Genomic DNA, 23,639 nt, shown 5'->3' with positions numbered 1-23,639 from the left:
ATATAACATATCAAAATTTGTAGGATGCAGGAAAAGCAGTGCTTAGAGTGAAAGTTATACAATTAAAATGTTTATATTAGAATAAAGAAAGGTATCAAACCAACAGCCTAAGGTGCTACCTTAAGAAGTTAGAAAAAGAAGAGTAAAATAAACCCAAAACAAGCAAAAGGAAGGGAATAATAGAAGTAAGAGTTAAAGCAATGAAACTGAATAAAATTTAATACACAATAGAGAGAAATCAGTGAAATTAAAACTTGGTTCTTTGAGAAGTTCAATATTATTGATAAATCTATACAGAGACTGCAGAGAAAGAGAGTGCAAAAATTACCAGTATTAGGAATGAAAGAGGAGTTATCACTACAGACCCTGGTCATAAACTTGACAATTTAGATTAAATGGACAAATTCTGCCCAAAACACAAACTACCAAAACTCACTCAAGGTGAAATATAGATCAGTTGAATAGCCCTAAAATTATTTTGAAGACTGAATTTGTAATTTAAAACCTTCTGTAAAAGAAATCCCTGGACCCAGACAATTTCACTAGCAAATTCTATCAAATATTTAGAGAGGAAATACAATGCATTCTATACAGTCTCTTCTAGAAAATGGAATAGGAGGGAACACTCCCCAATTCATTTTATGAGGCCAGCATTACTTTGATGCCAAAACCAGAGAAATATGGTACAATAAAAGAAAGCATATAGAACAATATCTCTCATGAACACAGATGCAAAAATTCTCAACAAAATATTGGCAAATATCCAGCAGTACATAAGCCTATGAAGAGATGCTCAGTATCATTGACCATTAGAGAAATGCAAATTAAATCCTGAAGAGATATAACTACATACCTAGAATGGCAAAATAGAATGGTGAAAATTAAAAACTACAGGCAATACCAAGTGCTCAGGATGATGCAAACCAATTGGGACTCTCATACGTCGCCAGTTTGGAAGGGCAAATTGCACAACTACTCTGCGAAACCACTTGGCAGTTTCTTATAAAGCTAAACACACACTTAGCTTATGACCCAACAATCATACTTCTAGGGAATTACCCAAGTGAACGGAAAATGTATGTTCACACAAAAACCTGTACATGAATGTTTATAGCAGCTCTACTCATAATCATAAATACCTAGAAACAATCCAAATGTCTTTCAATGGATAAATGGGTAAATAAACTGTGGTACATCCCTATGGAATACTACTCAATTTAGCAATAAAAAAGAATGAGCTACTGACACCCAACAACTTGGATGAATCTTGAAGTTGTTATGACGAGGGAAAGAAGCCAATCTCAAAAGTTCTACATACTGCATGATTCCATTTAAATGAAATTCTATGAAGAATTTTATATGAAAAATTAAAATGATAGTGATGGAGACAAATCAGTGTTTTCCAGCAGTCAGAGGTTAGTGAAGACAATGTTGTAACTTTTTTCCCATCCAAGTTCATGAACCACTTTGGGAGAGGGTCTGTGGGCTCTAGGTTAAAAACCATTCTGTGCTATATACTGTGTAGAAAAGTGTCTCTTTTTTTTTTATCCTTCTATGCCCTGAGCCTAGTAGAGTGGACTGGCATACAGTAGGCATTCAGTTATTTGGAGAATAAAAGAATAAATGAATGAATGAACTACGAAATGACTTATTAAACATAAAACGATGCATTGAGAGACTCTAAAGACTTTAAGAAAAATGGACATATTTTGTTTAACCCAACATATGCTCACTTTTGATAACTATGCCCTGGACCCTCTCCACTGACTCTCCTGTCTTGTGTTGTGGTACCTGCATTGTTTCTGAGCATCTCCTTCTTCCATCCTGTAGAGGGACCATAGTTAAATATACAAATCGTTTCTCCAGAATTATGCAGCTGTTGTCATCAAAATGGTAAATAACTGTCCAAAAAAGGTACACATGGGAACTTCCCTGGTGGCGCAGTGGTTAAGAATCCGCCTGCCAATTCAGGGGACACGGGTTCGAGCCCTGGTCCAGGAAGATCCCACATACCACGGAGCAACTAAACCCATGTGCCACAACTACTGAGCCTGCGCTGTAGAGCCCGTGAGCCACAATTACTGAAGCCCGTGTGCCTAGAGCCCGTGCTCTGCAACAAGAGAAGCCGCTGCAATGAGAAGCCCACACACCGCAACGGAGAGTAGCCCCCGCTCGCTGCAACTAGAGAAAGCCCACGTGCAGCAACGAAGACCCAACACTGCCAAAAATAAGTAAGTAAATAAATTAGTTAATTTTTTAAAAAGTACACATGGAAATTGGTGTTTGAGATTTCTCATGCCCTGTAGGGCAAGACTTGGTAGATGCAGTGTTGAGACAATAATGCAAACGGGAATCATTCAGGCTTAACAGGGAGTCTTGGGTGAGGGGCAGAACTGAGCAAGCACACATGGTACTTTGCATGGGGGGTTCCAATGGGAAATTTCTGGAGACCTGAAAGCTAAAGTTGGAATTGGAACTGGAGAGCCCTTCTGCTCAGCCAGTAGCAGGGGCTGGTAGAGAACTCAATCACCAGAAGATTCTGGAAAAGTTGCACAGACTGGATGAGTTGCTACACTTCACTGACCCTATCATGTACCAACACTCTCCTTGGTGATCCATAGACCTGAATAAAAGATTGGAAGAGGCTAATACCTCATTTCATTAAGTCAAGTCTAAGATGCCCTTGATTGTAAGCTCTACCATCATTTTATGCACCAATAAGAAAGGAAAATCACTTCCAATAGACTATGACAGGTGCCTTTAACAACAGTCCCGAGAGACATATGAATCAATCATATCAGATTCCTTTGAAATTAATTTTCATCTCTTCTGAAGGATTTGGCAATGAAGCAAATATTTTGATAATAGAAAGTAACACAGCTTCCCTGACTTTGTGGGTATCTTCCTTCCTGCGGATTCTAAGGTACTTGGTTGTTCCTTTACAAGAAAATGTGGACTTATGATCATTCCTCTATGACAAGTACTCTTCACTAATATCACATTGACATCCTACTGCTTGGCTTCTGTGCCTTTCTGAGTACAAAATAGCTTGTCATTTCAATGCTGAATCATAGTGAAAATTTTTTTGACGACATTCTGAATGACAGTTAAGTGCACAAGTTAACAGATGCACATACCTCAGCTGAAGTGAGGACAGTGTAAACAGCTATGACCAAGTGAATGCATACACAAAGGCCATGGCCTCCATGTCATGACTGCCAGGTGGCTGATGGCTTTTGAAAGGCACCATTGACTCAGATGCACCGGATTCCAGAGATGTTAAATTTTGCAAAACTGTATATCTTAGAATCAGTAGAATACAGCAATTTTGTTAGATTCCATGATCTGGGAGAGTTCTGCCCCTAAGACATGTTTCTTTTTTATAAATTTATTTTTTTGAAGTACAGTTGATTTACAATGCTGTGTTAATTTCTACTGTACAGCAAAGTGATTCAGTTATATATATATATATATATATATATATATATATATATATATATATATATATATATATATATATATATATATATATATATATATATATATATATTCTTTTTCCTATTCTTTTCCATTATGGTTTATCACAGGATATTGAACATAGTTCCCTGTGCTATACAGTAGCACCTTGTTGTTTATCCATTCTGTATATAATAGTTTGCATCTGCTAATCCCAAACTCCCATTCCATCCCTCCCCCACCCTCCCTCCCCCTTGGCAACCACGAGTTTATTTTCTATGTCTGTGAGATTGTTTCTGTTTTGTAGATAAGTTCATTTGTGTCATATTTTAGATTCCACATATAAGTGAGATCATATGATATTTATCTTTCTCTTTCTGACTGACTTAGTAAGATAATGTCTAGGTCCATTCATATTGCTGCAAATGACATTATGTCATTTTTATGGCTGAGTAATATTCCATTTTATATATATATATATATATATATATATATATATATATATATATATATATATATATATATATACCATATCTTCTTTATCCATTCATCTGTCGATGGACATTTAGGTTGTTTCCATGTAAGACACATTTCTTGAATGTCCTCTGCCAGGAAATGTTCTAGGGCTACAGTGGAAGACAGGCTAGAGGACTCCCTTGACCACATGGAGCTCACATTAAGTAGGGAGAGCAGACAATAAATGAATAAACAGAAAAACAATCACATTTTTAAAGTGCAACGAAGGAAATAAACGGGAGTGGGTTGAGATGGAGACTCACGGTGGGGTGTGGGTAGGGTGTATCGTGCATTTGTGATGAGCTCTCTGAGATCTTGCTGAGTTCCAACTAAGTCAACATTTGAATTTTGGTCTCTGAGAGTCATTGATAGCCTGCAGGGTGATCAACTGTTTCGAGGTTTGCCTGGGACTGGGTGGTCTCCTGGGACGTGGGAATTTCAGTCCTAGAGCGAGCATTCCCAGGCACACTGTCAAGGCTGCTCACCCGATAGAACCCAATAGGGGTTCTAACTCTGTTTCTTTTTAGTTTAATATTTGCATTACTATTTCCATGTCTAAATTTGATACTAAACCTTCAACTGTGGCTTTTATTTTCTTTCACTTCCATCTCTCCTATTTTCTTTGAAAGAGGTTAATTTGACAAACATGACTTAAATCTTATAGTTACTAAATCCATTCAATTCAGTCACTCAACAACACTGATTAAGTTCCTACTTAAAGCCCTGTAGGGGGCTACAATGACAGGTCAAGGTGGCTGCCAGGGGTGAGAAGACCTGTCCACAAATGGCTAGAGGAAGATAAGGTGGTAGCCTAACAGAGCATCCACCACAGTCTCCAGAGGTTCAGAGAAGGTGGGTGGCTGGTAGAGCAGAGATGAGGAGGACAGGGAAAGCTGCTTTCATTTTGTAATTTTATTTTACTTTGGATAAACAATGAAAACCAACATCTCTGAAGAAAAGTAATTTTCTTTGCCTTTGAAATGAGTTAATGGCAAAAACAACTCCATTCTTTCATGTTAGGAATCATTTTGGTGTAGCCTTCTGTTTTTCAGTTAAAAGGCTAGCTGAACTCTGGATTGCAAATGCTTTCATGAATATTGGAAATATATATATATATATATATATTATTTTTTTTCTTTATAAAACAATGAAACGTATATTCTTGGCTTTCCCTTCCAGCAAGGGGCCCTCACATGGAGAAGTCATTTTCGTGTCTGTATACAAATGGGGTGATTAGGTTGTCAGCAATATTACAATCCTTATTAGTTTTCACAAACCCTCAGTGAACTTCATGTTTGATCTCTGCCTTCAGTTCAGGGTTGACATGTAATGACTCACACACCTGCTGGAATATTCCAAAACTACTGTATGAGTCCTTTGCTTCCCTCTTACCCCTCTGCAGCTCGTTTTCCCATCATAGCTCATAAACATACTCTTTAACGACTCATTGCCTCGAATGCCATGACCAGACTTAGAAGCGTTTTAGTCTGAATGAAGCAATCAAACTCTCCACTCCTGTTTATTGTTATTTTTTTAAAGATGAAAGTTGTCAGATGGAAATGGGGGTGTTAATTCCTTATCCTATTCTAAAACTTTTGCTCAGATATGCCAAGAAAAGAGAATGTAAGTGTGAGAGTGTGTGTGTGCGCTTGAAGCAATAGCTTAGAGGAGACCAGAAAACCTTAAAGTAAAATTTGGAAGCAACATTTAAATTAGGTATGCTTTACAGGCTGATGTTATTTGAAATCCGAAAGCTGATGTCAAAAATAGATTTCCCTTTCTTTCCAGAGTGTGGCAAAAAATAACCACATGCCTTCTTGGACTCCTGACTCTCACCCCAAAGGGTTTTCTTGTATAGGAACCAACAATTCCTTGGATGGAAACACTGGATAGGCTAGTCATTATTTTGAGATTCAGAAGATTGCAGATTCTTGGCAGACCTCGGTTGTTTTTCTAGTAGTAGGCAAGTGGTTGGACAAAAAGCAAGAAACGGATCCATGTTGCTGGCTTTGGGTTCTTTGAACAAATGAGACAGGTGAGTAGCGCCTTGCTCATCCCCCCTCTTTGTTTGGAGAGGAAAGGTCGTGGTGGCTCCGATCCTGCCGTGGGCTTTTGGTTTCCTGGAAACAATGGGTCCCTTCCCCTTTGCCTTTGGGGTTACCGGCCACTTGAGGAAGACCTAAGCGATGTCTGCCTTTGCCAGCACAGCTCATGGAGGGGTTAGAAATAGTAGGATTGCTTGTGGAGGGAGAACAATCACTCCATTGTCAGATTTTTTTTTTTTTCTCTTCATCCAAAAGCTGGGTTGCTTTGTAGCGCAGTTGGAGATACTGTGTTGAGAAGCCTTTGCTCATGGCAACGTTTCCTCGTTTCGTTTTCTGCTGCTTCTTGCATTGGAAAATTCCATGCTTTAACACTGGGATTATATGTCACCATTGCTGAAATCATAGACAGAGTCCACTTAATTGGCTGCAAGCATGAGAGATAGCCAGAGAGAATGGGAGACGCAGAGCGTTCCCTTGTATAAAGAGAGGATTGAACGAGGTCAGTGAACCAAAGAACCAGCAGGTCACAAACCCTCAGGGGGTCATGAAAATCTTCCCGGGTTTCCTGTCTTTAGAAGCAAAAATGATGCCTGTTAAAATTTTTTAAAAAAGAAAACGTATTTAAGGTTGCCCATAATCGAGGTGGGTGAGGTATTTGAGGACCCATTATTCTAATACTTTGTATATTTTTGAAAATTTCAGTGAGAGAAAGTTTTTAGAAAGTATGTAAATACTTCTATTTTTCATGTCAGAGCGATCTCAGAGCCCGCGGGTGGGTATCATGTACACATGCGCGGCAGGGAGGGGGGCTCGACTGAGCATGCTCGCTCTGGAGTGGCCTCGGCCGATTTCACGGGGAGCTGAATCCCCCGCTCCCACCACAAGGCTTCTAACGGAGGTATTGATACGGTTTCCAATGGCCTTTATTCTTCGCCATATGTTCTTTGGTCCATATCCTGAATGGATCATTTGTTAAAGACTAGAAGCATTAGCAACACAGATGCTGAAATTCATGTTAATAATTCAGTAAATTGCCTGACGATAATGTTCACTTTATCTAAAGATGGTCTTTTTTGCGTCAAAATCTGTCCCTCTGAAGAGGCCCCTGGACCTCAGCAACAGTGTTACAGAAAGAAAAGACAGTGACAATTATGTCTAAATTTGGTTTTCACTTAATCAAGAACAAACGATCATACAGAAGTGATTATAAATAGCGACTAGTTGATTTTTTAAGCACAAAATATAAGAATTTCAGACATGAGGTCATGAAAGCAAGTTTTGATGCTCCAAACCTATATTTTAATGTGAGTGCCAAACAGCTAACACAAAGTAACTCTTTTATTCACTTCCTCCTTGTATCTGATGGTCTTGATGGTGGTGATCAGAAAACGTACTGTTTAGTCAGTGTTTCCTAGTGACACTGGGTGCAGAAATGGTACAAGTTTCTAGAAATAGGGCATGTAGGCACACTGGAAGGTTTCTGGGTTTTAGACACACTCCTGAAATCCAATGTTAATCCTCCCATTTAATTAAATGTTTAAATATGCTGAATATTAAAGATTATACTAATATGAGATTTATAATATATGTGGATAAAATATAAACATGTTTTTTTACTCCTAGTTTCTTCTTTTTGATAGTACACCATCTTGGACATCTTCTGTGCATGTCTCTCACCTTCTGGCCCACCTTTGATGCCAGCTGTTGCTGGGGAACCAGCTTTGTGCAGGTGCAACCCGATGGTGCCTTGTTTCAGCTGCACCCTGTGTCTCCCTTTCAGCCCTGGCCTTCTCTGGGACGGTATGCTGATATACATGTGTGTGCAACCTGGAAGTTGTGAGGGTGTCAGCACTTCATGTGACAACGTTCCGAAAGGGAATAGGAGTCTATGGGTTAAAGCTTCTCTTTTTCTTCCATCAGGCTGAAAATTCTGATGTGCATTCTACACAGCTTCTTAGAGGGTCCTTGCCAGAGACATGATAGACCACATGGCCACCTTATCTCCCCCCTTCCCCCCTTCACTCCCTCCTGCCCTTGACTCCTGTCTGCTGGGACCACTCTCCAAAATAACCTTCCTTTACAAAAGCTCTGCTTTCTGTAGGGAACACAGGGTATAGTAAGATGCTAGGATACACTAGAATGAAGACAGAAGACGAATTGCTAAGGGATTGGTTGGGTTCTGTATGTCTGTGAAGGGGGTTCAAAGAGAAGTCTGGGAAACCCTGGACCAGATGGCCATTGGAATCATGGCATGTAAAATTAGAATTGTCAGGTCCCCATCCAGCTCTAACAGGTTCATGAGTGCCTGAGTCTTACACGAAGAACAGTAGGAGAAGATCCCCAAGCCTTGTCAAGCCTGTTGAACAGCTGTGAGTACGTGTGACATCGAGGAGAAGCAGAGAACAAAACCAAACAGTGCAGAAACATTCAGAAATCCCACTACCCTGGTAGACTTCTGCACTATTACTAGATCTAATTATAAAACTGCAAGTGATGCTGGCCTATTAGAAGGAAATTGTTGATCTCACTCTAGGCATGGTGTCTGTCTACAAGTAAAAGTGGAGGAGACCCAGTCAGGGAGGGCTTCTTTGCCTCTGTCATGATCCATTCCAGGGAAGCGTGGCCTTTGCATCAGCCAGGTTGTTGGCTGGACACTCGGGATTCTGAAAATCTAGTTACCTCCCTGTACCTGTATGATCTAATACAGTACTTCTGACCCCTGGATGAGACCATCTTTTTCTGAAGGCACATTTCCACATGAGGGAGGTTAAAAATTCCACTTCTTGGATCCCACCCCAGATCTTGAGGAATCTGTTCTGATAAGCCTTCCAAGTGATTCTGATGCCGGCTCAAGTTTGAAAACCATGGCCCCGGGGCTTTCCCTTCACACCCTGGCTATCGAGCTTTGGTGGTCTTCAATATTGATTTCACACTCCTTCCCCGAGAATGGGCTTAGGGAACAAAAGATTACTTGATTAGCCAAGAGATCAGAAAGGGGCTAGGACTGTGTAGGCAGCTACCCAACTTACAGATTATGCTCTGGACTTTGGAAGTCAGCTGCTTGGAATATGAGCTGTCTTCCTGGGAGTGATAGATATGTTCCCATGCCAGCGTATTTAATCCTGGATCCAGCTGAAATATTGCTGCATCACAATGAAATAGGGCAGATCACGATGCACCTGTAGCATTAGAAACCAATCAAAACAGAATAGGGCAATAAATGAAACAGGGATAGTATTTTCTTTATGCTAATATTGGTGGTGGAAGGAAAGGTTGATTTGGAGGTGGATGAAGAGGTAAATGGGGATTTGTCAAGATTATAACGGAGTGGCTGGCCTTTCTCTTTAGAATGTCATGAGACTAATTCCTTTCATTAGATTTGTCTTAAACGTGGTTCTGGACCGTTAATTTATCTTTTTCTGAAGTCAAATTTCTCACTAGGAGGGAGGTAAAGAATGCCGAGACAAGTTGGCAAGAGTTGAAAAGGAGAGGAGAAAGAGTGAGGGAATCAAAGAGAATGTGGGCTTGCTTTTTATTAACACGAGCATCAACGGAGACAAAATTAACTTGTGAGCAGTGAGAGATGGATGGGCAGAGAGAAGACAGAAAGCAGACCAACTGACCACACAGTTTGGGAGCTCCTATTCTGGAAGTGTTCCCTCCCGTCATATTGTCCTTAGAATTGGCCCTTAATAGTCACATTTCATGTCATCTTGTTCCGTCTCTGGCCACAGATGGGCGGCTGACCAGAGGCCTTGACAATGACTACTGATATGGTGCAAGAAGATGAGCTGGACCAATCCGATGTCCCCCTTTTTCCTTCTGGGCATTCGAACTCAGAAATAGCCGGAATGTTTGTCCAATCCTTGATGGAAAGAAGTACATGGCTGGCTGTGAGCACTTTACATGTTCTCAAATCAAATGCTTCTAGCTAGGTTTCCTGTGGTGGCTAAAATACTTTCTTTGGGGGTTCAATATCCATTTATTAACCATTCTATTTTTGTACCATACAAATTATCCTTGCTGATGGTTGAATGGCTGGATTTGGGGAAGTATGGTAGCCCTAATAGAATTAATTAATTGAATAATATTGCCTGACAAATGACTCTGTATACCAAAGAGGGATTGAGACTTAATTACTGATGTCATTTATCTCTCTATTTGCACCCCAACAATAAGTGACTCGTTTCTCATTAACGCTGGGTCATCTTCCAAAAGGAAGAAAAGAGGCCAAAATATCAGGGAGGGAAAGAAAAATCGATGTCTTTTTTCCCCACCTCATTATCCCGATAAATCATAACAGACTCTGTTAATTAAATGGGCAGCTTTAACTGGCTGACTCCTGTCCAGCAATTACCTCAGAGAGAGGCACCACCGGGAGCGTTTCCTTCCCTTGGGAGGATATGAAAGGAAGTCTGTAACAAAGGAGGGGATCCTTCCCCGGCCATGCTGGGGGGATCACAGGTGTCAAGGCGAATTTCTGGACTGGAGGGCTGGAGCTGTTTCAGGGGTGTCCCATTATGGTGACGGTGGGATGTCTGACGCTGCCCTCCTAATCTAAGGCTTAGGTCAATGTCCCCGGTGCCTCCAACCCCCTGGGAAGATTAGAGCCTAATTAAACAGGGGAACAGGTGTAAGAGGGCCTGATTTAATCTGGCCAAATTAATTGCTGAGATTGGGCTTGCATTTGGTAACTGGAAACAGTGAATTAACTACAGCTGGAATACAGCTAATCCCTCAGTATTGCTGTGTCTGTGTATAAAACAGACTGGACTTGCTGGGAACACAAACAAAGAGGGATTTGAAGTGAAGGTACAGTGCATCCTGGCCTAGGAAAGGCCGGACAATGAACCTCGCCACAGACGGAGGCCATAAGTCTCAGACTGCACGCCTAGGACAGTCCTGGTTTATGCCCGTTGTCCCTGCAAAATTATTAATGGTACCCCCCTTTCATTCTTATAAAACATCCCAGTTTGGACTATAAATAAATAGTTAACATACTTCAATGTCAGTTTTAAGCTGCCTTTTATTTCTCTACCCGAAGAGTGATATTATAAGTTGAATTGTGTTCCCCCAAAAGATGTTGAAGTCCTAACCCTTGTACCTGTGAAAGTGACCTTATTGGGAAATTAGGGTCTTTGTAGATGACCAGCTTAAGATGAGGTCATCTGGGTGGACCCACATCCAATATGACTGGTGTCCTTATAAAATGGGGAAATTGGGACAGAGACAGACGTGCACACTGGGAGAATGCCATGTGACGACAGAGGCAGAGATTGGGGTGATCTTCTACAAGCAAGGGGTGCCAAAGATGGCCGGCAAACCTCCAGAAGCTAAGGGAGAGGCCTGGGGCAGCACTTTCCTTGTGGTCCTCAGAAGGAACCAACCTGGGGACACCTTGATCTCGGACTTCTGGCCTCCAGAGCTCTGAGCCAATCCATTTCTGCTGTTCTAAGCCATCCATCTGTGGTATGTTGTTACGGCAGCTCTTGCAAACGAATTCAAGTGGGTACTGGTTTCAAAGCATCTGAAAACCCTCTCATTGTTCTTAGTGTTTACAGTTCATAGACATGAGCTGTCTTGGTGTCAAAGGCTGGATGCAGCTCTAGGCTGAGGAGTTGGTCAGTGAACAAGCACCAATTTCTCAGGGCGAGGTGCTGGGGAGACGGTGAGGGAGACAGACCTGGTTCCTGGCCTCTGGGAGCCAGCAGTCTGGTGGGAAGGGAGGCAGCGCGGATGACCTTGTACTTGATTAGTTAACTATGAATTTCTATCGAGTGTGCTGAGGTGGGGAAAAGGCACGTCCCTGGGGGTGGCACCCCAACCTGGGCTGGAAAGAAAAAGGCTCCCTGAGAAAGGGACATCTGAGCTGACCTGTGAAGCAAGGTTACTTGGATAAAAAAATGGGGAGAGGGGAGCACACGTGAAGGCTCTTGGGCAAGAGGGAGCAAGAAATGTACCCCGCATGTCCAGAGAAATCCACCAGCAGCAGCAGAGAGAGGACCCAGGGGAGGGCTAAGCTGTTATTCATCTCAGCATTCACCACCTCATCCATCACAGATTTAAGGCACACTTACCTGTACCAGACCCCGAGCTAGGGGCTGGGGGGTTCCAATGGCAGAGCCCAACATGTGAACGGCCAACCAAGCAGTGGACGGCCCAGGGCTGGGGAAGAGGTGGGAACAGCCGGAGAGAACAAAGCCATGACTTCGGTCAGGAGAGCTCAGAGCAGTGGAGAAGGCTGCCTCTGAGATGAATCTTCAGGAAAAGCTTCGTGCAGTGGCTAGAAAAAGAGATGGGAGAAACCGAAAATGTTAATCCCGGGTTAAGAAGGGGAGGACCCTTTGGTCCTGGATCTCTCTGGCCAGTAGTTTTCAGGTGACTGAGCTTGGAGAGGTCACATGTCACGTCCAGAAACACTAATTCTTTCTAAGTGTAGAATTTGGGTCGCTGCTTGTCTAGGTTACATTCAGGTACATGGCAGGACATTTCAGAACATTCCACAGAACACCTTTGCGATGGTTCCTTATCCCTGAGGCTTCATGCCCCACATCCTTGGACCCGGATTCCCAGGATGTATGATGGGTGCCATCTTGAATTTAGGTTTTCGTCCCCTTGGCCAGAGTCTGAGGAAGTAATTGAATCTATAGACTCAGTCCACACTGTGCCTGTATGTTTGAGCTCTTAGCTTTGGCAGTTCTAGTGCAGTCCCATCAAAAGGGGTCATTGGGAGTGCCATTTTCAAGGTGGATTTCTAGATTGGATATTAGAGGCACCGTTTGTCTTCTCTAGTTGACTCCAATTATCTGTTTCTGGTGGGCCCAGGACAAAAAGTTTGGGTAAGGCAGAACTGGGCTTCAATTTTGTAGGCATGGCATTTATTATGTAAGCATACAGGTCTGCATTTCAAAATGAAAAAAACAATAATAATTAAAGTTTCTCTAGGCTTCTCGTGTCCAAACCACTCTTGCAAAACCACCTTTGGATGAGCTTTAAGTGTCAAAAATCAGAAACATGTGGATTTAATTTCCTTTGAAATACACCAGGGGGACAAGGGGCGGTGGAGTCTGGCAGCCAGCTTCTTAGGGTTTGCCAAACCCCAAACATCTCACACTCTGTGACAGCCATCCTGCTGGCCCCCAGCAGTCTCATCTGGCCGGTCCAGCCACTGCATTTCTTGCTGTACCATCTAGGTTTTCTCTAACCATTAGGCCGTTCTCTTGGTCCATTTTAGCTGCCAGAAGGATGCTGTTAACACCACCCACATGCTTAACAGGACTTTGGAAGAGGGACCAATCCTGCAATGAGGTGTCAGGTTGGCTCTGGTCTTATCTGGACCAACAGGCCATCTTTGCAGCCATTACTGTGATTTTAAACTCCAAACCAACTGTGAGAGAGGTTTTCCAGCTTGGTTTCTGGATGGGAAAATATTTTGCTTTTATGGAGGATGATGGTATCAGGTCCCAAATGTATTAGGTTTCCCTATCAACCAACACTTACGTATGTCATGTAAAACATATACATACCCTGCAAAGACCACAGCCATCCTAACATTAGGCTCCATGGTAAATATGAGCCCACAAACCTCCTGGGGAAATAAAGAATTTTCCCTTCAGGGAGAGGAGCCCCACAGTCCAGTAGGTCTGATGTCTCCCTGAAACCCCCAGATCCTGGCCTACTAATTTAACAGTGAAGATGTGCTGACAAGGTCTGTGTTATTTTTCTTTCTTGATATTAATGCCTCTCTTTTTCCTCCTATCTATGTCCAACAGTCTCTTTCGCCTAAAATAATAATAAACGTTAAATGTAAGAGACAAATCGAACCTTTAAACAGTACCTTTTTGCATCCAAAACAACTAATGCTTTGGTGCCTGCCATGCGTCATGTACGTACATATGCTGACCCTTTCGTTACCCCCATCTTCCCAGAGAGGCATTGGCGGCAGCCCCGGAGAGACTCGAGTAACCTGCAAATCACACTGCCAGCAAGTGACAAAGCTAGAGCTTGGCCTTGGGCTGTTGGGCTCCAGAAACGGGCCTTCTTTCAGAACTCATGCTGCCTTTTGCTCCATTGTGATAGTTCATTTTATGCGTCAACGTGACTGGCCCACAGGGTGCCCAGACACTATTCTGAGTGTTTCTGAGAGGGTGTTTTTGCATGAGATCAACATTTAAATCGGTAGACTGAGTAAGAAGATTGCCCTCGCCAGTAGGAATGGACCTCATCCAATTAGTTGAAGGCCTGAATAGAACAAAGAGGCTGATCCTCCCCTGAATAAGAGAGAACCCCTCCTGCCCGACTGCTTGAGCTGGGACGTCAGCTCTGTCCTGCCTTTGGACTTGAACTGAAACATCAACTCTTCCTGGGTATTGACCCCACCGACCTTTAGGCTGGAACTTCACCAGTGGCTCTCCTGGTTCTTAGGCCTTTGGACTTACACTAGAGCTACACCATGGGCATTCTTGGGTCTCCAGCTTGCCAACTCAGCCTGCAGATCTTGGGACTTGTCAGCATCTATTATCACAGGAGTCAATTCCTTATAATAAGTCTCTCTCTCCATCTCCACCTCTATCTCTATATCATCTTGGTTCTATTCTTCTGGAGGACCTGAATCTACTCATTTCTTATTTGATCTACCAAACAATCCTGTGAGGTGCGTGGGTCAGGTACTGTCACCTGGAAGGTGAACATGAGTGCATGCAGGTTCACACGTACACGCACACACACGTACGCAACACACTTCACACGTACTTTGGGACACAGATCAGAATCCAGGTCTGCTCATGCCTTTTCAGTGCTTCATCCCCAAGGCATCCACCTAGCAGCCATGGGTGGCAAAGCTGGGTCACTTAGAGTCATTTATCTCCAGACTTGTGACATCAAGTCCTCTTTTATGCAGAAAGATCTGCCTCTGAGTACTGGCCCTACAAAGGAGCCACTGCAACTTTTTTGTTCTTCAAATTCCACATTGTAAATTCCGGCTACAGAAAGCAGTGCAACAGGGGAGGAATCATACTTCCCAACCTCCCACCTGGACACACACAGTAAATACAGGGAAGGGATGCTGGAGAATAAAATCACTCTCTGAAAAACTGAGTCCCAAGTGGGACATGGATATCTGACTAGTAGAACTTCTGTGTAGGCGAGGACAAACTCTCATTGTCTTTGTTAGTGGATGTAATCTCCAAGGCCGTTCAACGTATCATAGCCTTGATACCACTGGCACTTGGTGAGTACTCAGTCCCTTCTCTCTCAAGGCTTTCTGTGTTATCAAGCCACCCTTGTCTCAGAGTGAAGGAGAACTCGGGTTCTGCCCCCGCCCCCTCTTGCCTTTCCAATGTCCATGCTGGCAGTTGAGCTGTTAAACTTAGATGTATCCTGACTCTTCATTGAAGGGAAGATTGGTGAAGGAGTGTTTAAACATCTTCAACTGCTCTTATCAAGTGGTCAAAAGTTCAGGAGGCGGCAGCTGTGGCCTTTGACTGCTGTTTCTAAGTAGCAGAGAATTCTCTTCTGGACTTCAGCAGCCACAAGATCCCCGCACAATCCTCTGACCCTCCCCCTTTCTCCAGCCTCCCATCCCAAGCATGTTTGTGTTGACACTTCTGCAGGAAATGGATGGGGGAATGGTGCACCCCCGTGAGGCGTGCAACTCCCCTCACACACCTACCTCTGGTTCTGCAGGAGCCGAGAGGCTGGTGGCAGAGAAGCGTGGCTGGGAAGGAAGGGCTGGGACCGATACTGCAAAGATGGGAGAGCAGGTGGGACCTGGTGCCTGCAAGCAGGGAGCTTTGGTTTGAATTCATGACATCTGGCAAGTTCGCACCTGGGGACAATGAATGCAGGAATCCCTGGACTGAATAAGTGGATGGGATTCAGTTTGGCCAAGAGGACAGAAGAAAGTTCTCATCCTTTGAAAACCTCTGTCTCTCCCAACCCCTTAGTCCTAGAACAGTATCATTTTCAAAAGGTCTGTTTTGGGCTTCACACCAGGAACTAGTTGCTGTGAGCAGCGAAGAAGAAAAGAGCAGTTTCCATTTAGAAAATGAGCCTCAAACTCTAGTTCTGCCTGAAGCTCAAAGCTCTTGACTTCCACCAGCTTCCCTCTAATGAATAATGGGTAGTTTTTCATACTTTGAAAATTGCTGCTTTTTTCTCTGCCAGTTTAGTAAGCTCTCGTAAGGGGGGTTGAACAAGAAACGCTGTCTCATGGAAGTGGTTTTATTTCCATGATACCCACATACAAGCTTGTTTTCAGAGTGACTCAAATGTGCTGGACAATGTACTCTGAATCGAGGGGGAAATGGAGACGACTGAAACATTTGCTTTGAGGGAAGAAACCAAGCAAAGAGATCTATTCATTCACATTGACCTTGGAGATAGATATCAAGTAATGCTGTTGTTCTGCGCTAATTATTTGCTGAGGGGCAAGCAGGGCTCCTGTTCCATGCGTGGTAGCTGTGATCTTCTCCCACGGGGAGCCTCAATGTCAGATGCTGTTCCCAAGCCGGCCGGGACGGTCCTGGCACTGCCTGGTCACATTCCATCTCGGCAGAGTTGTCCTTCCAGCCAGCCAGCCCTGGTGTCATTGGGAACAGCACAGAATAACATATACCTGGCTGTATAAAATTGGTGGCTTTCTACCTGGTTCCCTTCTGGAATATTTGCAGCCTGCAAAGGGGTCTGATTGCACACTAGATGAACCTAGGTGGCCTTGAAAAATATTGATTCAAATTGAAATCACTAAAAGAAAATTCAGATGCCTAGCCCCACCTCAGATCCACAGAATAGAATCACCTGGGAATGGGGCCTGGGCGTGAGCATTTCAAAAATCTTCTCAGGTGGAGGCTTGTAAGGTGCCAGGGCCAAGAACTCCTGAGCTTGAGACATGGAAGCTGCCTCTCGACTGTGTTTCCTGGGATCCTGGGTCTGTTGTCTCTGCAGGTGGTGCTGTGATATTCGTTGGTGTGGCATAAGGGCCACTAAAGCGTGCTCATGCCCCTGGGATGAGGCTTCACTGTTTTCAGGTCCTGTTAGGGAAACAGGCATTGTGAGGGCTAAGCCCACCTGGCAGGGGACACACACACACACACACACTTCCCAGGTTGAAAGGTCCCACATTGGTCACCTGGCTGGAAATGCAGGTTATCCAGTAACCATGGGAACTGCACTCTTGTGACCTCAACCTGTAATCTAGGGAATGTTTCTCACCCATATTCTGGTTTCTCTTTGATGAAAAGGATACTTATGTACTCTGCAAACTCAAAGCATACATAGAGAGCTCGTGTGGCTATCTTAGGATCCAGCAAAGCAGGCTTCAGGATAAGGAGTATAGACAGAGGTAAGGCCCCCCGAAGCTCCCTTCCCATCCCCCTTCACCCACCCCACCCCACCCTCACCGCTTTGGCACTGGGTCCTTCAGACCCTGCAGTTCAGCTGCATCCACAGGGACAGGGATCTGGGTAGCGGTGCCTGGGGCCACCCCTCTGACTGCGCCCCCCAGGACCTCTGACGTGCCATCGCCTCCCCAGACCCCGCAGCTGCTGCTTGCATGGCCCCGCCACTCTGGATTCCTTCTCCCGCTTTTTCTCCCTCCTCTCATCCTCCAGGCCCTTGGCATCATCTCATCCAGGGGTTTAGCTTTTACAAAAGCAGGGAAGAATCTTTTCAGCTGGCCTGTATCCCCTAAGCCAGGAAGCGTGAAGCTTGGCTACCAGCTGGAAATGGGTGTGGGTGGGGAAGAAGGGAACCAGGCTCAAATTCGTATTTTAACAGCCGATCCTGCCGTATTGTCGTACCACTATCCCCAGGTGCCCACCAGCAGCGCTCATGGTTTCTGCTCTGGGCTGTTCCAGTCTCTGGGTCTCTGTTTGTTTGGACAAGAACTGCAGAGGTGATTGAGTTTCTTATCCGCCCTGCCCCCTCCCACCCTGCCCCCAGCCCGCTCAGACTTTAACCTGTTTAAGGCAGCCCTCACTTTTCCCAGGGACCTCCCAGCTCACTCAGAAACCTCCTGTTGAATTGAGCAGAACTGAGTTATTCCCTCTGCAGCAGTGTATGGGTGTAGATTTGACTTGGGGACCAAATCCCCACTGGTGATGTTTGGTCCTGACCCTTCTCTGCTAAGGGAAGACAGCTGCTCTTACTCAACAGTACAGATGTATGCTGTCTTATGATGCAATTGCAATGCTGGGGCGACTAGGAACTCTACTCCAAGTGAGTTCTGTGGGCCAACAGCACTGCATCATCTGACAGCTTCTTAGTGATGCAGATTCTCAGCTGACCCCAACCTTGTCGCATAAGAACCTGCATCTTAATAAGATCCCGGGTAATTTGTACACACATTAAAATGTAAGAAGCACTGCTCCAGAGCATTCAGGTCCCATTGATAAGAATGGAAACAAGATGCTTCCGTTGTTTAGAAACATTTTTCACAATTAGGAAAAACAATCATGAAGAAATTTTGCTTATTAAAGTAGCGAAGATTCAAAATAGAAAGAAATTACACCAATATCTTTGTCACTTTTGTTACCAGTACCTTCACTGGGAAGTTTTAGGACAAACCACAGAATTGTTCTTTAAGGGAACAATTTCATTTCTGGGACTTGATCTTGTTAAAATTTAGGTTGTGACGTAGCTTCAAGGATATAGCAAAAAGGATTTTCAGACAATGGTTTAGTTGTTCTCATCTTCTTCCTTAGTAACAGAACCCCAGTTTTTGGGGGGAGGAGTGAGGTGCTTAGCTAAAAATGTTTTCTGGACTCTTTGCAAATAGAGGTAGACAATGAAGTGTAAGCAGACATCATTCAGAGGCATCTCCAGGAAAGCCCTTTATGAGGGGAATCAGCTCAGTTGCCAGCCCTCTTCTGACCTATGACTCTGCCCCCCTCCCCCCTTTTATCTTGATGGGATTTTGGAGACCCATTAGCCGCTAACCTAATGTCAGCACTTCCTCCTTCCAGATTTGTCATTATATGAGGAAAAAAAATCCTAGTTTGTTTAAGTTGTGGTGTCTCAGGAATGTGATATTTGCATCTGAACACAACTCCTAACTTACATGCAACCTAACTGTCCAAAAAGAGAGCTTTGGTTAATACATTATCATTTATCCACGCAATGAAGTACCATATGACAGAATCAGGTTGAACTGTGGTTTCAAATTATTTCTAGTAGTGGACACCTCCTCCTTCTAATAGTCAGTCTTTCATAGGATCCTAGTATACAGAACTGAGAAAAGTAGACTATTCTGGGTGAACCGAGGGTGGGAACTCATATCTTCTCTTCCACCTGCAAAATCTACTCTCCCTTCTTTGCGGCCCTGAAGCACCTTCACTAGTCCCTAGCATTTGAAAACCATTGTTATAGTTATCTCTTTATCTACATGAAAAAAATACGAGGTCTTGTTAAACAAAGAAAACAGTTTACCAATCAAATCATGGTATGATCCAATTTCATATTTAAAATATACTTTATATTTATATACTATATAAACACACACACACATATATATATATAGTATATACATACACTAATTTTCCCAGGCTTCACCGGTCTTTGGAAAAAATGGAGTCACATTAATCATAATTACTCAGATTCCCCTGGCTGGTGACCTCATTTGCATAATGGTAGCACCTTCCTCCTCAGTCTCCCCCAGTTCTCTCTGAGCGGGCTTAGGGGCGTTTCCTACCTAGTAGGACCATGAGCCCTAAAATTCTCTCTCTGGCCTCTGGGTTTCCATCATGGGCAGAGGTGCACGAGGACAGTCCCAGCCCTCGCTCTTGCAGCTGGTGCCTCAGAGAGGTCTGCCACAGGTGCATGCCTCACTCTGCTGCACGCACTTGCCTTGGTCCTGTGCAGGGTGGGTCAGCTGCGTTCTGCAGAGAAGGAGGCAGATGAACAGGGGCTGTTCCACAGGGCTGAGCTGTGGTTCTGGGCAGGCTGGGGACCAGTGGCCATGCCAGCAGTCACGCTGGCCTCATTTTCTACATGCTGGCTGACCCCATGCCTCCATGCCTCTAGCACCAACCTCATAGCTCTCTCCACGCCCAGGTGAGCTCATGGGGGCGCCCAAGCTCATCCTTCTCTGTCGGTCCCCCATAAGCGTGAAAGTACACGTACATGCACGTGAGTATTATTAAAGCAATGTAAATTAGAATTTAAAATTTTAATGGTAATAATTCCCGAATGGCAAGGGCAGGGTGCTTCAATGTTTAAAAATTTTTTTTCTTGCTTACTTGTGTTTTTTGAATTTCTACAATAAACATGTATTACTTATATTGAAAAAATTAAGATGCACCTGAAATCAGTTATGACTCCAAATCACTGAATCCTCTTAATTGCTTAGTACATTTAACTATGAGTTTCCTGCCATCCCAGGCAAAGTACTTTCCCTGTGTCAATGTTAGAGGGCTGGGGTAGGATTGGGAAGGGAAGGGAGGGTGGCAGGGGGTGGCAGGGTGGCACGAGGGGAGATATACAATGGGCATAAAAGAAACATGTAGAACTGTGATTTCAAGTTATTCCTAGTAGCAGACACCTCCCCTTTTTTACATTCCGTCTTTCATAGGCTCTCAGTATCTATATACTGTTAACAGTTAACTGTATTGTGTACCTATATCTTTTTTCTGGCTTTATTGAGATATAATTGACGTACAACATTGTTTAAGTTTAAGGTGTGCACATGTATTGCATTGATACACTTGTTATCTCTATCTCTTATCTTTTTATCCATGTGTGGACAAAAAAAAAAAAAAGTTGCCTGCCATTTCAGTAAACAACGACTATTGCCAGCCATCAAGCCATCAGCCACTGCAGTCACCCCAGCGGTGCACCCTGAGGGGCATTCAGGTTGGAGAACAGGATACTGGCCCTAGATAGTTAACATGCATATCAAAGGAATAATTTTGATGAGCCCAGACTCTTGCATCTTCCCATATATAGAAAAGCACCAAAATTATTAACTTGGATGTCTGTTTGTGATTAGCTGTAATCTTTTGATGTTCGACTACCTGTTTTCTCCAAGGATATAAAAACTCCTGTATATCCTGGCTCCTCCCTTACTTCTTCAGAACGGTTCCTCAGAACCATCTGAGAGGCTGTCTCATGGGCTATAGTTCTCAGTAAGCACCCCGAATAAACCACAACTCCCAACTTTTAGGTTGTGTGGTTTATTTTTTTTTTCAGTTGACACATGAAAGGCTGAAGAAAGTCTGAAGACAATGCTTTCCAACAAAACCCAAACGTCACATACTTTGGGGGCTTGGTGACCTGTTTTCTCTGGAGCGCCGGTTCACTGGGTGCCCTGCCCTATGACTGGGGGGAACTGGGCTTTGGGGACACGGGCTGACCATGCTGTATTGCAGGCCAGTGCTTTCTTTGGGGCACCACTGGATTCTCACACTGACACATCACTGACGGGTGGGCCAGGCCAGGAGGCCTCCAGTTACAGTGAGGGAAGTAGGACATGAGGACCATGGCTGATATTACAGATGCTAAGTCAGGGGCACCATAGAAAACCAAAAAATGTTCTAATTCCCATTAAATTCTGCTCCATGCAACCCTCCCTTTTGCTGCTGAAGGCTGATTTGCAGAAAGATTCACTCTCATGATGAGACTTTCAACTCTGGTGGAAACAAGATGAGTTCAGGGACGCCTGCATGGCGGTACTCTACTGAGTTGAGTTCATTAGTGGTTTTCCTCTGAGGGAGCCTGTTTGGCACAGCTGATTCTGCTTGGAGAGCTGCACTTTCCCAGTTTCCTGTCGCAAGGGACAAAATTCCAGTCTCCCTCTCACTGTTAAAACAGAATAGCTAGTCCCCTGCCCTGTGGAGACGCCTGAGTTTCTGTGTCATCCCCACTTCTGAGCCGCTCCCAGTACTGACAACTCCTCCTTCCTTAATTTTCAGAATAATCCCTTTGATGGTCGACTTCTCCTCTCCCTTCTTGACATTGTCCTGTCCCCCAATTTCCCCTACTCCCTTCCACCCGGCAGTGCTGCAAATTGCTTAAAGCAACTTCAAAAACAACTTCAAAACGCCCCCTTTTGCTTTAAGTGCTCCAAGTAACCCCTTGCCTGCCTCATCCCACCAGCCCCCCAACAGAGCCCACACGCCCAGTGTTTCTTGGTCATTGCTTACCTTTTCCTTGCTAACATTTGTTGAGCATATACTCTATTTCCAGCACATGTGTTAATTCGCTGACTTCTGACAGCAGCCCTATGCTGAAGGTACATCAATGAGCCCCACTGTTCAGATGAGGAAACTGACTCTTGGCAAAAGCCTTCCTTAGCTGGGGGTCCCACGCATGGGCAATGGGAGGGCTGGCAGCCCAGGCCACTAGGCTCCCAGCCTCAGTGGTGAGACAGCCCCGGTTCTGTGGTTGTTCCTCTGAGGCACCTGTATGAAAAATTTTAAAGACTCCTATCCTATCATTCAGCATTCTCGTTGTTTTTTTTGTTTGTTTGTTTTTGTATTTGTTTTCTGAAGTATAGTTGTGCTAGTTTCAGGTGTGCAGCAAAGTTATTCAGTTATATATATTCTTTTTCAGGTTCTTTTCCATTATAGGTTATTACAAGATATTGAATATTGTTCCCTGTATATATGCAGTAGTACCTTGTTGATTATTTTATATACAGTAGTGTGTATCTATTAATCGCAACTCCTAATTTATCCCTCCCCTCCCTTTCCCCTTTGGTAAGTTTGTTTTGTCTGTGAGTCTGTTTCTGTTTTGTAAATAATAAGTTCATTTGTATCATTTTTTAGGTTCCACATATAAGTGATATCATATGATATTTGGCTTTCTCTGTCTGGCTTACTTCACTCAGTATGACAATCTCTAGGTCCAACCACGTTGCTGCAAATGGCATTATTTCATTCTTTTTTATGGCTGCATAATATTCCATTGTATATTCCACTGTATATACGCACCACATCCTTTATCCATTCATCTGTCAATGGACATTTAGGTTGCTTCCATGTCTTGCCTATTGTAACTAGTGCTGCTATGAACACTGGGGTGCATGTATCTTATTGAATTATAGTTTTCTGAGTGGGATCACATGGAAACTCTATGTTTAGTTTTTTAAGGAACCTCCATACTGTTCTGCATAGTGGCTGCACCAGTTTACATTCCCACCAACAGTGCAGGTTCCCTTTTCTCCACACCCTCTCCAGCATTTATCACTTTTTCGGTGGTTTTCATGGTCCCTTGAGGCTTTCCTGCCTGCAAGACAGGCCATTGTGGAGCCTCCGGCGCTGGGGCTTAGATCAACACCATGAAGCCCCCTGTTCTCACGGATCCATGTGACCCAGGGCATAAGGTAGAGGGAATCAAAGAATAAGGTGTTTAACTTGCTCTAACATCTCTCCATAGATGTCACACTTAATCCTCAGTCGGTTTTTCTTACATTAGCCCCATTACATTTTTTGTATCGAAGTGAAATTCATGTAACATAAAACTAAACATTTGAAAGTGAACATTTCAGTGGCATTCAGTACATTCACAATGTCGTGCAACTGTCGACTGAAAAAACAAAAAAACCCACACAACCTAAGAGTTGTGAGTTTTGATTTATTCCAGGACCTTCCGAAGAATGGAAGACAGCCTCTCAGATGGCACTGAGCA

At 43.7% G+C, this 23,639-nt stretch overlaps 1 long non-coding RNA gene across 1 annotated transcript; it reads left to right on the top strand.

Annotated features, from left to right (window-relative positions):
* The first annotated feature begins 5,896 nt into the window (after nt 1-5,896).
* LOC132423968 (uncharacterized) lies at nt 5,897-9,886 on the top strand. Its single transcript, XR_009519147.1, has 3 exons — nt 5,897-6,007; nt 7,658-7,817; nt 9,752-9,886. It is a non-coding gene; the product is annotated as an uncharacterized lncRNA (long non-coding RNA).
* Nucleotides 9,887-23,639: the final 13,753 nt, after the last annotated feature.

This window comes from Delphinus delphis, chromosome 4 (genome assembly GCF_949987515.2).
Source record: "Delphinus delphis chromosome 4, mDelDel1.2, whole genome shotgun sequence".
In the NCBI taxonomy this organism is placed as follows: Eukaryota; Metazoa; Chordata; class Mammalia; order Artiodactyla; family Delphinidae; genus Delphinus; species Delphinus delphis.
Note: the sequence above shows the minus strand (reverse complement) of the source record. Positions and strands in the feature narration are given on the sequence as shown.